Below are 18,413 nucleotides of genomic sequence, written 5' to 3'. Positions count from 1 at the left end.
TCATTGAAGTCAGCATTGATGTGTGTTTTCAGGTTTTTTCTTCTTGACCACTCAAATTCTGTACAGAAAAAGAATCATCCAGTCTCTTAAAGAAGCACAAGCCAAGGAAGTACATATCAGGCTTCCAGTGTTCTGAAAGCAAAGTAGGAAAAGAGTGATACAGAACACCCAACATTCAGAGCACAAACTGATGAAATCTCTCAATTTGTGGTAAGATTTCCCTTCTTTCAAATGTACCTAATATTCCCAGTCCAGAGACATGCAGCTTTACCTCTCCAGAGAATAAATGTCCAGTCTCCTGCCAAGGTGGGAGAGGAGTCGTTTTCCAGCTGAGCAGAGGAGGGAGGAAAATTGGTGTTTTAACTGCATTTTGAAGCAAAATTTAATCCAACCTCCTGTTTTCAACAACTTCTTCCTACACTTCATCCTCCCTGCTTGCAGAGGTACCTGGTGCTGACAATTTCTGAGCCTCTTGGGAGATGTGTGGTGCAGATTGAGTAGCTGCTCAGCTTTCTCTACTGCTGACTTAGCATTCAGTTTTACTTCCAAGTCAGCTGAGTGGTTTAGCACCCACCTTATTGCTGTAGCCATTTCTCAGTTTTTCTGTGCTCTTGTATATGGATGCTTAGAAAATCTTTTCATGCCATTTTAGTGAGGTTTCAAGGAAGAGTAGAGGTAAAGATACTCAGTCCTTGATCTTCGACCTGAAAATCCTTAATTTAACTTTTCATTTCCCAGATTGTTTTCCTATCAGAGCACACGTTAATGAATAATTATTATGTTCTCCTTGTTCTGAGTGTTATTTTGACATATACCAAATTATATTTCTGGAATTCATACTCTAATCAAGTGATCCATTTTTACACCAGTAATGTATAATTTTTTTGCCATTCTAGAAAATATTATCATATATAATAGTTGCTCAGTACAAGTAGTTCTCTCTGCTTATTCAGGTAACCCATGTGGAAAGAACTCTGTTAAGACTCATCATGCAAGCAATTTGCCAATAATACCACATGCCGACTTTTTGTTTTAAAACATAGACATGTCCTTAAAATTAGTTCCAATTCCATTAATCATCCCTCTTCCAGTATGTCAGCCAAGGCTGGTTCTATTCCAGGCCTAAAAATTAAAAATCCCCTGGGTTGACAGTTTATCCATTCAGCCTAATCTTCCCTAATCAGAAACACACAAAGATACACATATAACCACACACATACCTCCCAAAGCCCTTTGATACTCAATGATATTTACTGCTTCAGAATATCAAGATATTTTGCCAGACATGAACTTTAGCAACCTCAATAACATCTCTTTAACCATATTAAAGATTAAAAGGGGGAATCAGCTTTGTAATTTACCAGGAAAATAGGACTATGTAATATCATTTCTGATCTTCTAATCCAAGATTCTCTTCCATGTGCATTCCTAAATATTTTTCCATGTACCTGACCTTCTTTATTACTGGTATTGATTACAAAATGATCTATACCACTCTTCACTTTTTAATACAAATATCTATTACCAAGATTAAATGACATTTACACATTCAGAACCAATTCTTCTCCATATAGATTTACCCTTAAATAATAATTTACTTTTACTATAATCCTAGTGTCATCATATCTGGCAAATAAATATTAACCAAATAATCACCTTTGAGCTATACCTAATATAACTATCCTCATTATACCAGGTAACTGCAGTATTTTTCTAATGGTTCCTCAATGCTAAAATTTATTATCTACTACCATTAGAATAACCAGAATCTATAGACCAGAAAGACTGCTGCTTACATGAGGGAATAACCTATATGTTTCATAGTTTGAGGCAGTGGTAAGAAAGATTAATAATAAATATGGAAAAAAGTATGAGAAATAATAATTTCTTATTTATAAGAAATATTACCCTATACATGGCACTCCTGGGAAAGATAATTCAGTTATTTATAAAAGAATTGTATATCAGTTTTAAACTGTTTTGTTTCTTATTCTAGGTCTTATTCATCTTAGAGGTTGATTGTGTGATTTTTGGCTTATTCTTGTGATCACTCAGAGACATTAAAACAATGGTGTGAACTCACTGGAACATTCCCCTCCTAATCTCACTGGAAAAGTATAAAGTTTTTAATGGCCTATTTATGGTTCTCAAAAACTTGATTTAGGGTGGGAAATATTGGACTAATCTACTTTTTTTGCAATCAAAAGCACATACCAAAAAGAAGATAGTCTCTCAAATTAGGAACTTAGGGTCCAAAAATAAAATGCAATCCAAATGTTTGCTAAGAAGAGACTAGGAAGACACAAGATTCTCAGCCCACTCCACCCACTCCCACCAAAAAAAGAGATCCTCAAAGAGGCATTTTCAAATGCTTCAATGCTCAGATTTGGGCAGCCCAGGTGGCTCAGCGGTTTAGCGTCCCCTTCCGCAGGGTGTGATCCTGGAGACCCGGGATCGAGTCCCACGTTGGACTCCCTGCATGGAGCCTACTTCTCCCTCCGCCTGTGTCTCTGCCTCTCTCTCTCTCTCTCTCTCTGTGTGTGTGTGTGTGTGTCTCATGAATAAATAAATAAAATTTTTTAAAAATGCTCAGATTCATTAAAATAAGTAATATTTGTAATAAGAAAGTTAAAATAAAGTAGCTAAAGTAAAAACCAAGGGGGCAAGCAAGATCAAGATTGATCTTTTATCCCCACCACAGATATAACTTCTCTCAACTCTAGCTGTTTGAATTTGTTGACTTTGAAGACAATCATCAGAGGCTGAGTAACACCCAACCTTTCCATTTTAAGGTCTCAGAATTCTTTCCTTTTGGCCTTCACATCCAAGAATAATACACATCCCAATTACCCCCTGGGCTACGGGGCCAAATCCACACAGTATTCCATTTCAGGAAATGAACATCTCAGGGTCTTCCCTCTGCTTTTTGCTCCCACTTAGGCATGTTTACCCAATTGTAAGAAAAGACAAAACCATTTACATATGTTTTGTGGGTGTTTTTTATACAAGGAAAAACTAGTTTGCTTGATGAAATAACAAAGCGCCAAGCATAATGAAGCTGGGTTTTCCTTGCTCTAGTCATTTTCCCCAGCTCCTACATCAAAGCCTGCACAGGTATTTCTGGCAACGTTTAGGTTAATTAATATAGCCATTTGGTGCTATCAAATAAAGAGAACCAGGACCAGCTCATTTAAAACAGAATAAATCGGGCAGCCCGGGTGGCTCAGCGGTTTAGTGCCGCCTTCTGCCCGGGGCCTGACCCTGGAGATCTGGGATCGAGTCCCACGTTGACTCCCTGCGTGGAGCCTGCTTCTCCCTCTGCCTGTGTCTCTGTCTCTCTCTCTCTCTCTCTCTCTCTCTCTCTCTGTATCTCTCATGAATAGATAAATAAAATCTTAAAAAAATAAAGAAAAAAAATAAAACAATAAATATCAATATTGTGCTAAAATCTCCCTTACAAAACAATTGCCAAAAAATAATCTAATTTATCCCCTAGGAAAGACTGGTGAGAAGTATGTGTATGGGATGGGGGGAAGTGGGTAATGAGGAAGAGAGAGAAGGGTGTACATGACTCAATTTTTGGAAAAGTCTGAATAAATAATAATCAAGCTAATGGCAACTAAAAGGAAACACCCTAATGATTCTGGATCAGTAATGCTTTAGAACAAACATAGTTTGAATTTTAAGATTTCAGTCTCAGACCTAACCTTCTAAACTAAACATACACACAGAGTTATTTATGAGACAACTCAGCTTATAGAGTTATCAGTCATAGTATAGAAGTAAGAATCAATAAATCCACATGAGACAGAGTTAAATGGATAAAGAGAGAGAGATAGACAGACAGACAGACCCAGATCTCTAACCAGTCTCTTTAGTAGTACAGTTTAAGGGGAAATGACAGTCTTCAAAGCCAGTTTCTGCTATGATACATATTAGCAGAAGCCTTGGGAAAATCATTTCATTTCTTGGTTCCTTAGATTCCTTTTATGTTAAATGGAGATGATATTAAAACTTCACTGATTCATGGAAAACCAAATGACATAAGATATGAGAAGGCATTCTATAAATATAAAAGCATGCAATAAATATTAGCAAAATGTGAATGCATTTATATACTTCATACATTGGTGGTAATACAATATATTATTAGAATAAACCTTCTAAAAGGCAATTTGTATAAAGTACAATGAAATTTTTTATACCATTCATTCATACATTTACATACAGGAATCTATTCTAATAAAATAATCAGAGATTTGGATAAAACATTATTCCCAAATATGTTCATTGCGGTATTGCTTAAGATAGGCAGTCAAGTGGACTCAGCTTTAATGTCTAATAGTAGGAGAATAGTACATGTATATGATACTCCTTTAAGACTGTCTCTAATGGCTCATGTTTTGTTTTTTTTTTTTAAGATTTTATCTATTTACTCATGACAGACAAAGAGAGAGAGAGGCAGAAACATAGGCAGGGGAGAAGTAGACTCCCCCGGGGAGCTTGATGCAGGACTCAATCCCAAAACCCTGAGATCATGACCTGAGCCAAGGCAGATGCTCAATCACTGAGCCACCCAAGTGTCCCTAATGGCTCATGTTTTTAATGAATGCCAAATGACACGAGCATGAAAAATAATCAAATTATGTTAATTTAAAAAACTGTAAAATTACAAATATATGATGATCTCATTTGCAGCACATATGTGTATGTCTGTACATACACACACACACACACACACTCCAGCAACAGAAACAAGTATCTTAAATTGACAGTGACAGTGTGGTTATTTTTAGGTGATAGAGATTATATAAATTTGTGGGTGATTTTTCTTTTATGTATTCTCCAAATTATCTAAAAAAGAAATTCATGGATTAATTACTTAATCATAGGAAAAATGTTATTGAAAACACTATGTATGTTCTAGCTTCATTACTTATTATAACCTAGTGAGGGGTATAATTAGTGAGGGGTCTACTTACCTCACTTTGCAGGATCCAGATAAGGAAAGGGATGAAAAGTAACTTTGTTTTTTTTTAAAGGTGGTTTTATTTATTTATTTATTTATTTATTTATTTATTTATTTATCTATCTATTTGTTTGTTTGTTTATTTATTTATTTATTTATTTATTTATTTATTTATTTATTTATTTTAGAGAGAGTGTGAGTGCAAGTGCAGGGAGGGGCAGAGGGAGAGAGGAAGAATTCCAAGCAGACTCTGAGCTGTTGACTGAATAGATAAGATAAGATGGATTGGATATACATGAAAAATCATTGTTTCCAAATATGCAGATGTACTTGTGTTAAAGTAAAAATCCATTTTAAATGATTACCAGCTTCATAGCAATATTTTTATCAGCATGTAGTACAATTAACTAAAAATGTAAGTGTGCAAAATATAAGTCTGCAAAATACTTTGATATTAAAAATAACTCACGTATTTCTTAGAGAAAATGAGACAAGTATCAAACCTCATGTCATAAAACATAGCAAGGAAGCAATTAAAGACTACAAGGTATATCAATAGTACTTAGGAGCCAGCTTAAAGATCACACTGGACCACGAATGAAAGAATTTGACCTTCAAAGAGGATAACAATGCTTAATTGAAACCCATCAAATATGCTTAATCCATGAGTTCATAATAGTTTAAAAAACTAAGCTTCGCACAGTGGCAGTATCATAGCCAATGAGGTTTATCTGAGGCACAATTATTGCTAATTGAAAAAACTAAATGTGCAACTTCAGAGAACTTTGATTTATTATCTTAAAAACTGGTAAATAAGAAAGAATCAAGCATTTATTCTGTCTTTCCTACATTAATAGTAGGAAAATAACCAATCATATATATAATATATATTTTTAAGCGTATCTCAACATAAGAAAGAAAAATTATAGAATTAGGATATCATCATTTTGTGATCCCCAGTAAAGAGGTAGATCTAGGAATTGAGTGAGCTTGGTGATAGGCAGTGTTCTAGCATGGCCCCCATGTTGTCTACCTCCAGTGTGACTCTCCTGTGATTTTGTTTCTTTTTCTTGCCTTGCATTAGCAAGTACTGCTAGCACAATGTTAAAAACGAGTGGTGAGAAGGGACATCCTTGCTTCATCAGTGATATTAGTGGAGAAGGTTAGAGTTTCTCAGCATTAAGTATGATGTTAGTTGAGGGTATTTTGTAGATCAAGTTAATGATTCCCCCTGAATTCTTAGTGTACTGAGAGTTTATATTGTGAATGGGTATTGGATTTCACCAATTTATTCTTCTACATGTATTTTTTTAATTTTTTTTAAATTTTTATTTATTTATGATAGTCACAGACAGAGGGGCAGAGACACAGGCAGAGGGAGAAGCAGGCTCCATGCACCGGGAGCCCGACGTGGGATTCGATCCCGGGTCCCCAGGATCACGCCCTGGGCCAAAGGCAGGCACCAAACCGCTGCGCCACCCAGGGATCCCTTCTACATGTATTGATATGGCTATATAATTGTTCTTTTTTAGCCTCTTGATATAATGAATTATAATAATTGATTTTGATTTTCAAATGTTGGACCAGGCTTGCATACCTGGAAAAATTCCCCTTGGTCACGGTTTATAATTCTTTTTATACTTTTTTGGGTTCAATTTGCTAATATTTTGTTGAGAATCTTTGTATCTATATACATGAGGGATATTGGTCTGTGGTTTTCTTGTAATATCTTTGGTTTTGGTATTAGAGTAATGCTGGCTTCATTGGATGAGTTAGGAAATATTCCCTCTGCTACTATCTCCTGAAAGAGATTACAGAGTTGATGCAGTTTCTTCTTTGAATGTTTGGTAGAATTAACCAATGAACCCATATGGGCCTAGTGCTTTCTGTTTTGAAGCATATTAATTATTGATCCAATTTCTTTAATAGATACAGGCCTATTCAAATCATTTATTTCTTCTTATGTGATTTTTGGCAGATTGCATATTTCAGGGAATTGGTGTATTTCATCAAGGGTAATAAATTTGTGAGTGCTGTTCAAAGAGTTGCTCAGTAATATTCCTTTCTCATAATTTTAATCTTCACGGGCTTCAGTGATGTGCATGCCATCTTTCATTTCTGATAGTAGTAGTTTGTGTCCTCTCAATTTTATTGATCTTTTCAACAAGCCAGCTTTTAGTTTTATTGATTTTCTCTTGTGATTTCTTATTTTTATTGATTTCTGCTCTGATTCTAATTATTTCTTTTCTCACTTTGGATTTAATTTGCTCTTCTTTTTCTAGTTTCCCAAGGTAAAAACATAGATTGATTTTAGATCTTTCTTATTTTCTTTTTTTTAAGATTTTATTCATTTATTTGAGAGAGAGAGAGAGAGAGCGCGCGCACAAGCATAGGTAAGGAGCAGAGGCAGAGGGAGAAGCAGATTCCCTGCTAAACAGAGAGCCCACACAGAGTTCAATCCCAGGACCCCAGGATCATGACCTGAGCCAAAGGCAGAAGTTTAACCAACTGTGCCACCCAGGAACCCTGATATTTCTTATTTTCTAATGTATTTGATGCTATCAATTTCCCTATAAGCACTGCTTTTGCCGGAGAGCACAAATTTGATAAGCTGTGTTTTCATTTTTATTCAGTTTCTCAAAATACTTTAAAGTTTTATATTCTTTGACCTATGTGCTATTTAATCTCCACATATTTTCTAGTTATTTGTCTCTTCTTGACTTCTAGTTTACTTCCATTGTGGTCTAAAAGCAAAGATTTGTGATTTCTATTCTCTTAAATGTGTTGTTTTAATGGCCCATAATGTGGTCTATGTTTGTGAATATTGCATGTGAGCTTGAGGAAAAAAATATTATTCTGCTTTTATTAGATAAAATAGTCAATAGATGTCAATTAGATCCTGTTGATTAATGGTATTGTTTATTTTTTTTGTTTTGTTTTGTTTTGATTAATGGTATTGTTTAGTCTGACTATATGCTTACAAATTTTCTGCCTGCTAGATATGTCTACTTTTGTGAGGGGATGTTGAAGTCTCCAACCATGATAGCTGTTTCATATATTTCTCCTTGCAATTTGTATCAATTTTTGCCTCATGTACTTTGATGCTCTATAGTTAGGCATATACACATTAAGAACTAGTAAGTCATCTTGGAGAACTGATGCATTTATCATTATGTAATATCTATTTTTATACATGATCATTTTTCTTACTTTGAAGTCTTCTCTGTTTGAAATTAATATAGGAACAAATAGAGGTACTCCTGCAGTCTTTTAAATGTTAGCATGGTGTATTTTTCTCTATTTACTTTTAATTTAATGTGTCTTATATGTAAAATGGGTTTCTCATAGACAATATACCGTTGGGTCACATTTTTTATCTACTCTGACAATCTCTGTCTTTTAATTGGTGCATGTAGAGCGTTGACATTCAAAGTGATTATTAATATAGGTAGATTCATATCTACCATATTTGTTAATGTTTTCTATTTGTTTCCTTTATTCTTTGTTCCTAGCATTGTCTTTCACTCTTTCACTTTTTTATGCTTTCTGTAGTTTTAATTGCACATTTTATTATTTTTTTCTCTATCCTTTGTCAGCATATTGGTTATACTTTTTTTCCTCCTTTTTTTTAATGGGTTGCCCTAGAGTTTTCAATACAGATTTACAACTAACCCAAGACCACTTTCAAATAACACTATAGCAGTTCATGGGTAATATGAGTACCTTATAGAAGCAAATTAGTTCTGGAGTGCCTGGGTGGCTCAGTTGGTTAAGTATCTGGCTTCAGCTCAGGTCATGATCTCAGGATCCTGGGATCTGAGCCCCACATCCATCAGGTTCCCTGCTCAGTGGAGAGTCTGCTTCTCTCTCTCCCTCTGCCTTTCACCCTGTTCATGCTTTCTCTCTCACTCTCTCAAATGAATAAAATCTTAAAAAAAAATAAACAAATTAAGCCTAATTCCTTCTTCTCATCCCTTGTATCATTGTTGTCATTCATTTCATTTATATATAAACATAAATAGGCATATACATGATATATAGATAAACAGATGTAATTGAATACATTATTACTATTTTTAAAAATATTTATTTATTTATTTATTTATTTATTTGAGAGAGAGTAAGAACACAAGCAAGGAGGGGTAGAGGGAGGGGAAGAAGCAGACTTCGGCTAAGCAGGGAGTCCAACACTGGACTCAATCCTGGGATTCCAGGATCATGACCTGAGCCAAAGGCTGATGCTCATTGACTGAGTGACCCAGGCGCCCATACTACTATTATTTTTAACAAACTGTTATATTAATCAATTAAGAATGAGAAAAAATAAAAGTTTTTATTTCACTTTCACTTATTCTTTCTTCAACGCTCTGTCTTTCTCTATATAGATCTGAGTCTCTGATCTTTATTATTTTTCTTATCTCTAAAGAACTTCTTTTTGTATTTCATGGAAGGCAGGTCTCCTGGCAACAAATTCTCTTAATAATTTTTGTTTGTTTGTTTAACAAAGTATTTATTTCTCCTTCACTTTGAAGGATAATTTTTCTGGTTACAGAATATTAGATTGATTATTTTTTTCACTCAAAGCTTTAAATATTTCACTTCATTCTCTTCTTGTTTGTATGATTTCTAAGGAGAAGTTGGCTATAATTCTTGTTTTTGTTCTTTTATATAGGTAAGGCCCCCACACACCCCAGCATCAGTGTTTTATAAAATTTTTCTTTGATTTTCTGTACTTTGGAAATTATTTACCTAGATATAGGGATTTTGTTTGTTTGTCTGCATTTCTCATGTTGGTGTTCTCTGATCTTCCTGGATCTATGATTTGATATCTAACATTAATTTGGGAGAAATTCCCAGTCATTATTGTTTCAAATGTTCTTCTATTGCTTTACTTCTTTCTTCTCCTTCTGATATTCTGATTATATGTATGTAACATCTTCTATAGTAAACTTTTTCTTTCAATATTCTGTTCTAGCTTTTTATTTCATTCTTTGTTTTCTTTGCCTTTCAGTTTTTGAGATTCTCTTAATAAATCTTCTTGCTTAGAGATTATTTCCTCAACCCTGTGAAGTCTACTAATAAGCCCATCAAAAGCATTCCTCATTTCTGTTACAATGTTTTTGTTTTTGTTTTTGTTTTGTTTTGTTTTTTACTCAACATTTCTTCTTGGTTGTATCTCAGGGTTTCTATCTCTCTATTTACATTGCCCATCTGTTTTTGCATGCTCTCTATTTTATTCATTTGAGCCTTTAGCATATTAATCACAGTTATTTTAAAGCTCTCATAAAACAGTATGTTACTGGCACAAAAATAGACACATAGGTCAAGAGAACAAAATAGAGAGCCCAGAAATAAGTCCATGCTTATTGTCATTTAATATACCACAATGGAGGCAAAAATATACAATAGGGGAAAACATAGTCTCTTCAATAAATAGTTCTGGGAAAACTGGACAGCTACATGAAAAAGAATGAAACTGGACCACATTCTTATACTATACCCCAAAATAAACTAAGACCTCAATGTAAAACCTGAAACCATAAAACTCATAGGAGAAAACATAGGCATTAATCTCTTTTGACATTGGCCTTTAAAGCATTTTTCTAGATTGATCTCCTAAGGCAAGGGAAACAAAATTAAAAATAAACCATTGGGACTATACCAAAATTAAAAGCTTTTTCACAGCAAAGGAAACCATCAACAAAACGAGACAGCAATCTACTGAATGGAGGAGGATATTTGGAAATGATATATCTGATAAGGGATTAACATCCAAAATATATAAAGAACTTATACAACTTAAAACATACACACTCACAGACCCACAAATAATCTGATTAAAAATGGGCAAAGAACCTGAATAAATATTTTTCCTAAAAAGATCTACAGATGGCCAATAGACACATGAAAAGATACTCAACATCACTAATCATCAAAGAAATGCAAATCAAGACCACAATTAGATATCACCTTATGCCTGTCAGAATGAATAGTACCAAAAAGAAGAAATAACAAGCATTGGCAATGATGTGGAGATAAAGGAAGCCTTATTCACACTATTGGTGGGAATGCAAATTTGTGCATCCACTGTGGAAAACAGTATGGAGGTTCCTCAAAAAGTAAAAAATAGAAATACCATACAATTCAGTAATTCCATTACTGGACATTTACCCAAAGAAACCCAAACCAATAATATGAAAAGATATATGCCCCCATGTTTATTGTGGCATTATTTACAATAGCCAAATTATGGAAGCAACCTAGGTGTCCATCACTAGGTAAATGGATAAAAAGGATGTGGCATACAAACACACACACACACACACACTCACACACAGAAGAATATTCTTCAGCCATAAGAAAAAATAAGATCTTGCCATTTACAACAACATGGATGGACCTGAAGGGTATTATGCTAAGTGAAATAAATCAGTCAGAGAAAGACAAATATCACATGATTTCACTTATATGTGGAATCTAAAAAACAAAACAAAACAAAAAATAAATAAACAAGTAAATAAATAGAAAAAAGCAGAAACAGACCCATAAATACAGAAGACAAACTGGTAGGTGCCAGAGGGAAGGAGGTGAGGGACAGGTGAAAAAAAGGAGTGCCTGGGAAATACAGGCTTCCAGTTATAGAATGAATAAGTTATGGGGATGAAAGGCACAGCCTAGGGAATATGTTTAATGGTATTGTAACAGCATTGAATGATGATGATGGTGAACATAGCATCATGTGTAGAGTTGTCAAACACTATGTTGTACATCAGAAACGAATATAACATTTTATGTCAATGGTACTTCAATTAAAAAAAAATATAGTAGTTTCAAATTCCAGGTCTGATAATTACAAAATCCCTGCCATGTATGGCTGTGATGTTCACCCTGTCTCTTCAAATTGTGGTTTTGTGTTTTTTGTTTGTTTGTTTTTGTTTTTGTTTTTGTATTTGGTATGTCGTAATTTTCCCTTGGCAGCTAGACTTGACATAGTGGGTTAAAGAAACTACTGTAAATAGGCCTTTAGTGCTGTGGTGGGGGGATGAGAGGTGGGGAGGGGAGCATTCTGTAGTCCTGTGATTAGGTCTCTCAGTGAGCCTATGTATCCTAGGCTATACTCTTCACAAATGTTTTCCAGTTTTTTCTCCCTCCATCTCCTGCTCAAGGTGGAACAGGATGCCTAGACTGGGCTGAGTTGAGTGTTTCCCTTCCCCTAAGTGGGAGGGTAGAACAGACTGGAGTTGGGTATTCCACTTCCTCAGATCAGTTAGGCTCTGATAATATACCAGCCAGGCAGACTCTCATTAGCTAGTTTCTCTGAGGACAGGTTTTGCTTAGAAGAATAGAGTGCTCTGGACTAATTAGAAATGGTCCCCTTTCCTATCTCCCTGCTGGAAGCCTGAGGGAAGTTTCCTCTGACATTTACTGTAGGAATCAGGTTTTGCTGTTAGAGATATATCTCACAATATTGTGGGAACCTCCTATATCTGGATCCCCCTAGAGATTTTAACTTTCAGAGTTGTTCACACTGAACTTTCTGTAATGCATCAATCATAATCCAGTTTTTCCTATCCCAGCCTTGGTTCTCTTCTGAATGTCTACTGTGGTAAATTTGACTCCCTGTATTCGCCTGTCTCTCCAATCCTGGGGGCAGGAGTTTGCCCTGTGTCTTTCATTCTCCATGGATCCCGGAAGAGTTGTTGATTATCCAGTTTGCTCAGCTTTGTATGTTGTTAGGATGATGTGGCAACTTCCAAACTCCTTGCATGTGGAACCTGAAACCAGAAGTCTAACTTTATTACTTTACCTGGCAAAAGAAACTACAGATGCAATTAAGCTCATTAATCAATTGGCCATAAAATAGGAGGATTATGTAAATGGGCCTAACCTAATCAAATGAGCTCTTTAAACACAAATAATTTTCTTCTCCTGGTGTCCTCAGAAGAGGCCTTCAGCGAGATTCAAAGCATGAAAGGGATTCAATAAAAGGAAATTCTCTGATGCTGAGAAGGTCAGGGGCCACATGAAAGGACTTCAGAATCCTAGAGAACTCTAGGAATTATCAGGAAGCCCTAAATCACAGCTAGCAAGAAGACAAACACAAGATGCTAAATTCTACCAATAGCTGATGAGTGTGGAAGTGGAGTCTTTCCCACAGTTTCCAGATGAGAGCTCAGCCTGGTAAGACATCCTAATTTCAGTTTTGTGATACCCTGAGCTGAGAAACTACAGTGTGCTAGACTTCTGACCTACAGAGCTGTAAGTTAATAGATGAATGTTGTCTTAAGTTCCTAAATCTTTCTACTTTGTTACACAACAATAGAAGTGAATACAAGCATCAATAGCTGCTGATATCTCCAACAAGAAACCAAATGGCGTGTCTCCTGATGAAGAAGACAAAATCAAAATATGTAGAAAATAAGACATAAAGGAATCTCACAAAAAACAGAGATCAAAAAAGGTCTGACTAAGCCTTCGGATTCAGAAATCAATTTGCAGGAAAACAGAGGACAGAGGAAACTGTTGAATTATACCATGTCTGTGCAATTGAAAAATTCAGAATTTGGAAGAGTATAAATATCACATTATAAGCTATGGGAAAAGAAAGCATCGGAGGGAGACCATGTAGACTAAAAGACATAGCTATATTTAAAAAAAAACATTTAAAAGAAAAAGACAAAACAAGAATATCTATAAATATGTGTGTAAGAGTGGTAAACTAAAAAGTAATTAAAAAGGGGATTACCCTAAAAATCAGATGAATACTAACTTTGTTTAGGGGGACAGGGGATGGAGTTGAGACTGGAACAGAAACAGGAATGATTTCTGCAGTGGCTGGTAATGCTTTATTTCTTGACTAGGATTTTGGAAAATCTTTATTGAAGTTACATGCAACGAATACTTGTTGGGTGAATTAATGAATGCATTAACCAGGTATAAAAACAGACTTTGTCTTCATTATTTTACCTGACAGCCTATAAAGTTGCTTAAAAATTCAAACAACACAATGCTCTTCATGGAGTAAAAGTTATGTCTGCGATACTTAATCAGGTGACTCCAAAAGTCATCTGAATCTAGAAAAAAAAGACCACCTCATTATTCCATTAGGAACAACTTTTCAGCTCCAGTCCCTACAAAATGGGTCAGAAGTACAGTCCTGCTCAACAAACTCATGTATTTATAGGGTCCATTCAGGAACTTAAATGAGTGACACTGTTGTCCAGGAACTGGTGATAAGACTTCAGTTTGGGGAAAAACAGGGAGTATAAGGGATTATGGAAAACTGGGTCACCAGATTTCTCTAAAAGAGGGCAAAAACTGCTGTTTTATAGCCTTTCTTGGTGGGACAGGGGGGAGTCAGGGCCAAGTGTTGCCCAAGTGTTTTTCAAGAGAGTTTAGAAATTTTAACGTTTATGTGAAATTCCTCCCCCCTTTTTTTGTGATTAAATAATTCAAATGTAGAACACTGTGTGGGCATGTGCTGTGCCAGCCAAACTAAACACTCTGAGGCCAGGTCCAGCCAGCAGTCTGCCAGTTTGCCACTTCTGGATGAGGATCAGAATGAGGACTTGCACATTTCTGCTGTGCCACCCTCTTGCTGTGACTCCAGCTGCTTCCACTATGCAGATATATGCCCAACAGCCTGTATGCTGATTCTTGGGCTACAGAAGGTGCCTCCATGGGCCATCTTCCTGAATAGGACTTTGCAAAAACTGACCTGAAAGGTCATCAACTAGGGCAGCTCTTCTCCTCAAGCCAAATAGCTATTAAATATGTTGTGCTCTGACGTAGACAGAAAAGGATCTACTGCATGAAGAAGGAAAAATTCTCCTGGGGCAGAAATAAAGTCAGGTCAGTCTCTGTCCACAGTGGTAAAGACGGGGCAATTCCTTAAACTGCCTGAACCTCCCAGCCTAGATAATTAGGTAACATAGGTAGGAAATTCACCTACCTTCTGACTTGAAATAGGAAATCTGCATGCAGCTCAGGGGTGCTGTGATATAGTGATGAACAGAGCATATGCAGAAGCTGAACGTTGCCAAGGCTTGACTACCATTAGCACTGAGGCTTCATATTATTACACTGCTGTCTACTGAGGAACTCCATACATACAATTACACAGCTGGTACCATTCATCACTGTACCCTTGAGTGTGAAAAAGGAATTTGAAATTATAGTCTGAAATGGGCACAAAACTCCTACTGTAAAATAATATTATTATTTCCAGAAATCCCAAATTGTTATAATTTGGCTTTCATCCCAAAGGAAAAAAGAAAAAAAAACTAAGATTCTAGGGGTCTGAAATTTCTAGCTATATTCCAGATGTCTTACAAGAAAAAGCAACAAATACTGTACTTTGGATAGCAGGTCTTTTCAAAGATACTGCCTTTTCTGGAGATCCCTTAAAATAAACAAATTCATATAGCATGCAAAGCAGAACTTTGTTAGAAAATTCCACAAGCCCTGGAGTCCCAGAGGTAGATGTCATTGTGATTAAATTCCCCCACTATGCTCTGTGGGCTTATGAAAAGAGTACCAGCCAGAAGTTGTGGGCATGTCTAAGTATTTATAACCCAAATGGAATGTTGGGTACCTTTTGTAGGATTCCATAGGTGAGTAAGGCTTGCTGGAGAATTGGAAATATATTTTGCATAGGGTTTATGAATACATATTCATCTTAACACTCTCCTTAAATACCAGATATGTATCACTCGAAGGTGCATATACCTGAGTGTACACTTTATGTCAGGCACTATGTGCTTGCAAGGGCTGCAAAAAAAAAAAAAAAAAAAAAAGACTGAGGGTTGCTTCTGTCTGTAAAGAGCTCACAATTTAGTTACAGCTTCTTTCAGAGCCTCAGTTTCCTTTTCAGTAAATGAGGGGACTAGATTAATGATTTCTGAAGTTCCTTTCGATAGTTCTATAATGTGGTTTCCAAAGACCTGACAGATTCATTCACAATGGCATCAGTTTTGTCTTTTTCAGGTGAAATGTAGAACACAGAATACATGCAGACAAAGGAGGATTCCATAATTCTCAGGGCAGGGCTTGCCTTGGTATATATAATGTGCCGCATTATAAACAAGGATATGACTTTCACCTTTGAACTCATTACCCAATGTCTGTGCCTAGAAGAGCAACTTCCATATACAATTATAGGTTTGTAATTGTTTAATACAGGTTCTAGCATGTGTTAAATTTTGAGACTGAAAGCAATGTTTCTTTTCACCAGAAATCAAGTTGTCATTGCATGCTCCAAGATACCCATGACTACATGAAAGAGAGTGTGTAACAAGAAATAGAAAGAATATAACATTGTGTAGCAAAAGAAATAATCAACAAAATGAAAAATAAGCCTACATATTGAGATAATGTATTTGCAAATCACGTACGTGATAAGGAGTTAATATCCAAAATACAGGGACACCTGGGTGACTCAGTGGTTGAACGTCTGCCTTCAGCCCAGGGCGTGATCCTGGAGCCCTGGGATCAAGTCCCACATCAGGCCCTCTGCATAGAGCCTGCTTCTCTCTCTGCCTATGTCTCTGCATCTCTCTCTCTCTCTCTCTCTCTCTCTGTGTGTGTGTGTGTGTGTGTCTCATGAATAAATAAAATTCAAAAATATTTTAAAAATATCCAAAATACCTAAGAAACTCCTACAACTTAATAGTAACAACAACAAAAAATTTCAAAATGAGCAAAGGACCCAAATAGACATTCCTAAGAAGACATACAAATAGCCAGTAGTTACTTGAAAAGATAACCAACATCACTAATCATCAGTAAAATGCAAATCAAAACCACAATGGATATTATCTCACACTGTTAGGAGGCTATTATCAAGAAGAGAAGAGATGACAAATGCTGGCAAGGATGTGGAGAAAAGAGAAACCTTGTACATGTTGGGAATGTAAATTATTACAGAATGTAAATTGGTACAGACAATATGGAAAACAGTGTGGATGCTCCTCAAGAAACTAAGAGAATCACCATATGATCTAGCCATTTTTCTTCTGTATATATACTTAAAGGAAATGAGATCGATATCTTGAAGAGGCAGCTCCACATGTTTATCGCAAAATCATTCACAAGAGCCAAGATATGGAAACAACCTAGGTGTCCATCAATGGATGAAAAAAGAAATTGTGGCTCACATACACACTGGAACATTATTCAGCTTTATTAAAGGAGATTCTATCATTTGCAACAACGTGAGTGAACATGGAGGACAGTCTGCTAAGTGAAATAAGCCAGACACAGACCAGAAAAACGGCATCATCCACATATATGTGGAATCTAAAAAGGTCAAATACATAGAAGCAGAAAGCAAAATAGTGTTTCCAAGGGCAGGAGGTGGGAGAAAGAGGGAGATGTTGTTCAAAGGGTATGAAGCTGCAGTGATGTAGGATGCGTAAGTCTAGAGATCTAATGTACAGCATGATGACTACAGGTAATAATACCATATTGAATACTGGAAGTTTGCTGAGAGAGTTGACTCTAGGTGCTCTCATCACACACACACACACACACACACACACACACACACACACACTACGCTAACTGTATGAGAAGATATGTTCATTAGCATGACTGTAGCAATCATTTCACTATGTACATGTATATTAAATCATCATGTTGTACACCTTGAATATATACAATTTCTATTAAAAAGAAATAATTCGAAAAATTTGGATGCTAGAATCATCTTAAGGCGGAGAAGTAGAAGATTATTGTAAATGAAATAACATATGCAAAGTATTTAGCATGGCTTGGGGATAAAATCTCAGTGAACTATGACTACAGCTAATATTAAAGCAAATGAAGCAATACCCAGCATACTAGACATGCTCAGAAAACGTTTCTCTCCCTTTACATGCCTTCCCAGTAAGTACAGCTCCCTCCTCGCAGCCACAGACACCTCAATACTTCCTTATCTCCTTTGTATTGCACCCTATAAATCGTTCCACCATCCATAGGTTGTTCTGATTGTGCCAACCCTAGAATCTCTCTCCATAGTTTTACAGAAAGCACACCAAACCCGGGCACCCGCTTAGTAAGCTAGCAGAACTGCTTTCCAAAGGAGAAAAAGACCTCCCCTATCAACCAATCCTTACCACCATTTGTTTCAAAGTCTTTAGTTGATTCACAATGTATGTTAAAGGATGAAACTGATCCCTTGGATACAAAGATAGTCACTGTCCCTGGCACGTCTCTTCTCGAATCCAGCTGCTCTTTAGGCTCCACATGCTATAGAATGCCAAAACACTGCTGCTGACACATCACACCTGCTTCCCAGGGCACATCTCACCCCACACCAGCCAGGCTACAGCCACGGGCCACATTTAATGATTCTACGGTGCTCAGATTAACTCTTTTGCTTGGCTGGCTTTTATGGATGTAGCAAAGTCCATTTGGTTTTGTTTTAATAACATCCCAATAAAAG

General features: G+C 36.2%; 1 pseudogene; it reads left to right on the top strand.

Annotated features, from left to right (window-relative positions):
* The first annotated feature begins 5,660 nt into the window (after positions 1-5,660).
* On the top strand, positions 5,661-5,774 carry LOC129511202 (U4 spliceosomal RNA; annotated as a pseudogene).
* Positions 5,775-18,413: the final 12,639 nt, after the last annotated feature.

This window comes from Nyctereutes procyonoides, unplaced genomic scaffold (genome assembly GCF_905146905.1).
Source record: "Nyctereutes procyonoides isolate TBG_1078 unplaced genomic scaffold, NYPRO_anot_genome, whole genome shotgun sequence".
Lineage (NCBI taxonomy): Eukaryota > Metazoa > Chordata > Mammalia > Carnivora > Canidae > Nyctereutes > Nyctereutes procyonoides.
This window is presented reverse-complemented; position numbering and strand designations above follow the sequence as displayed.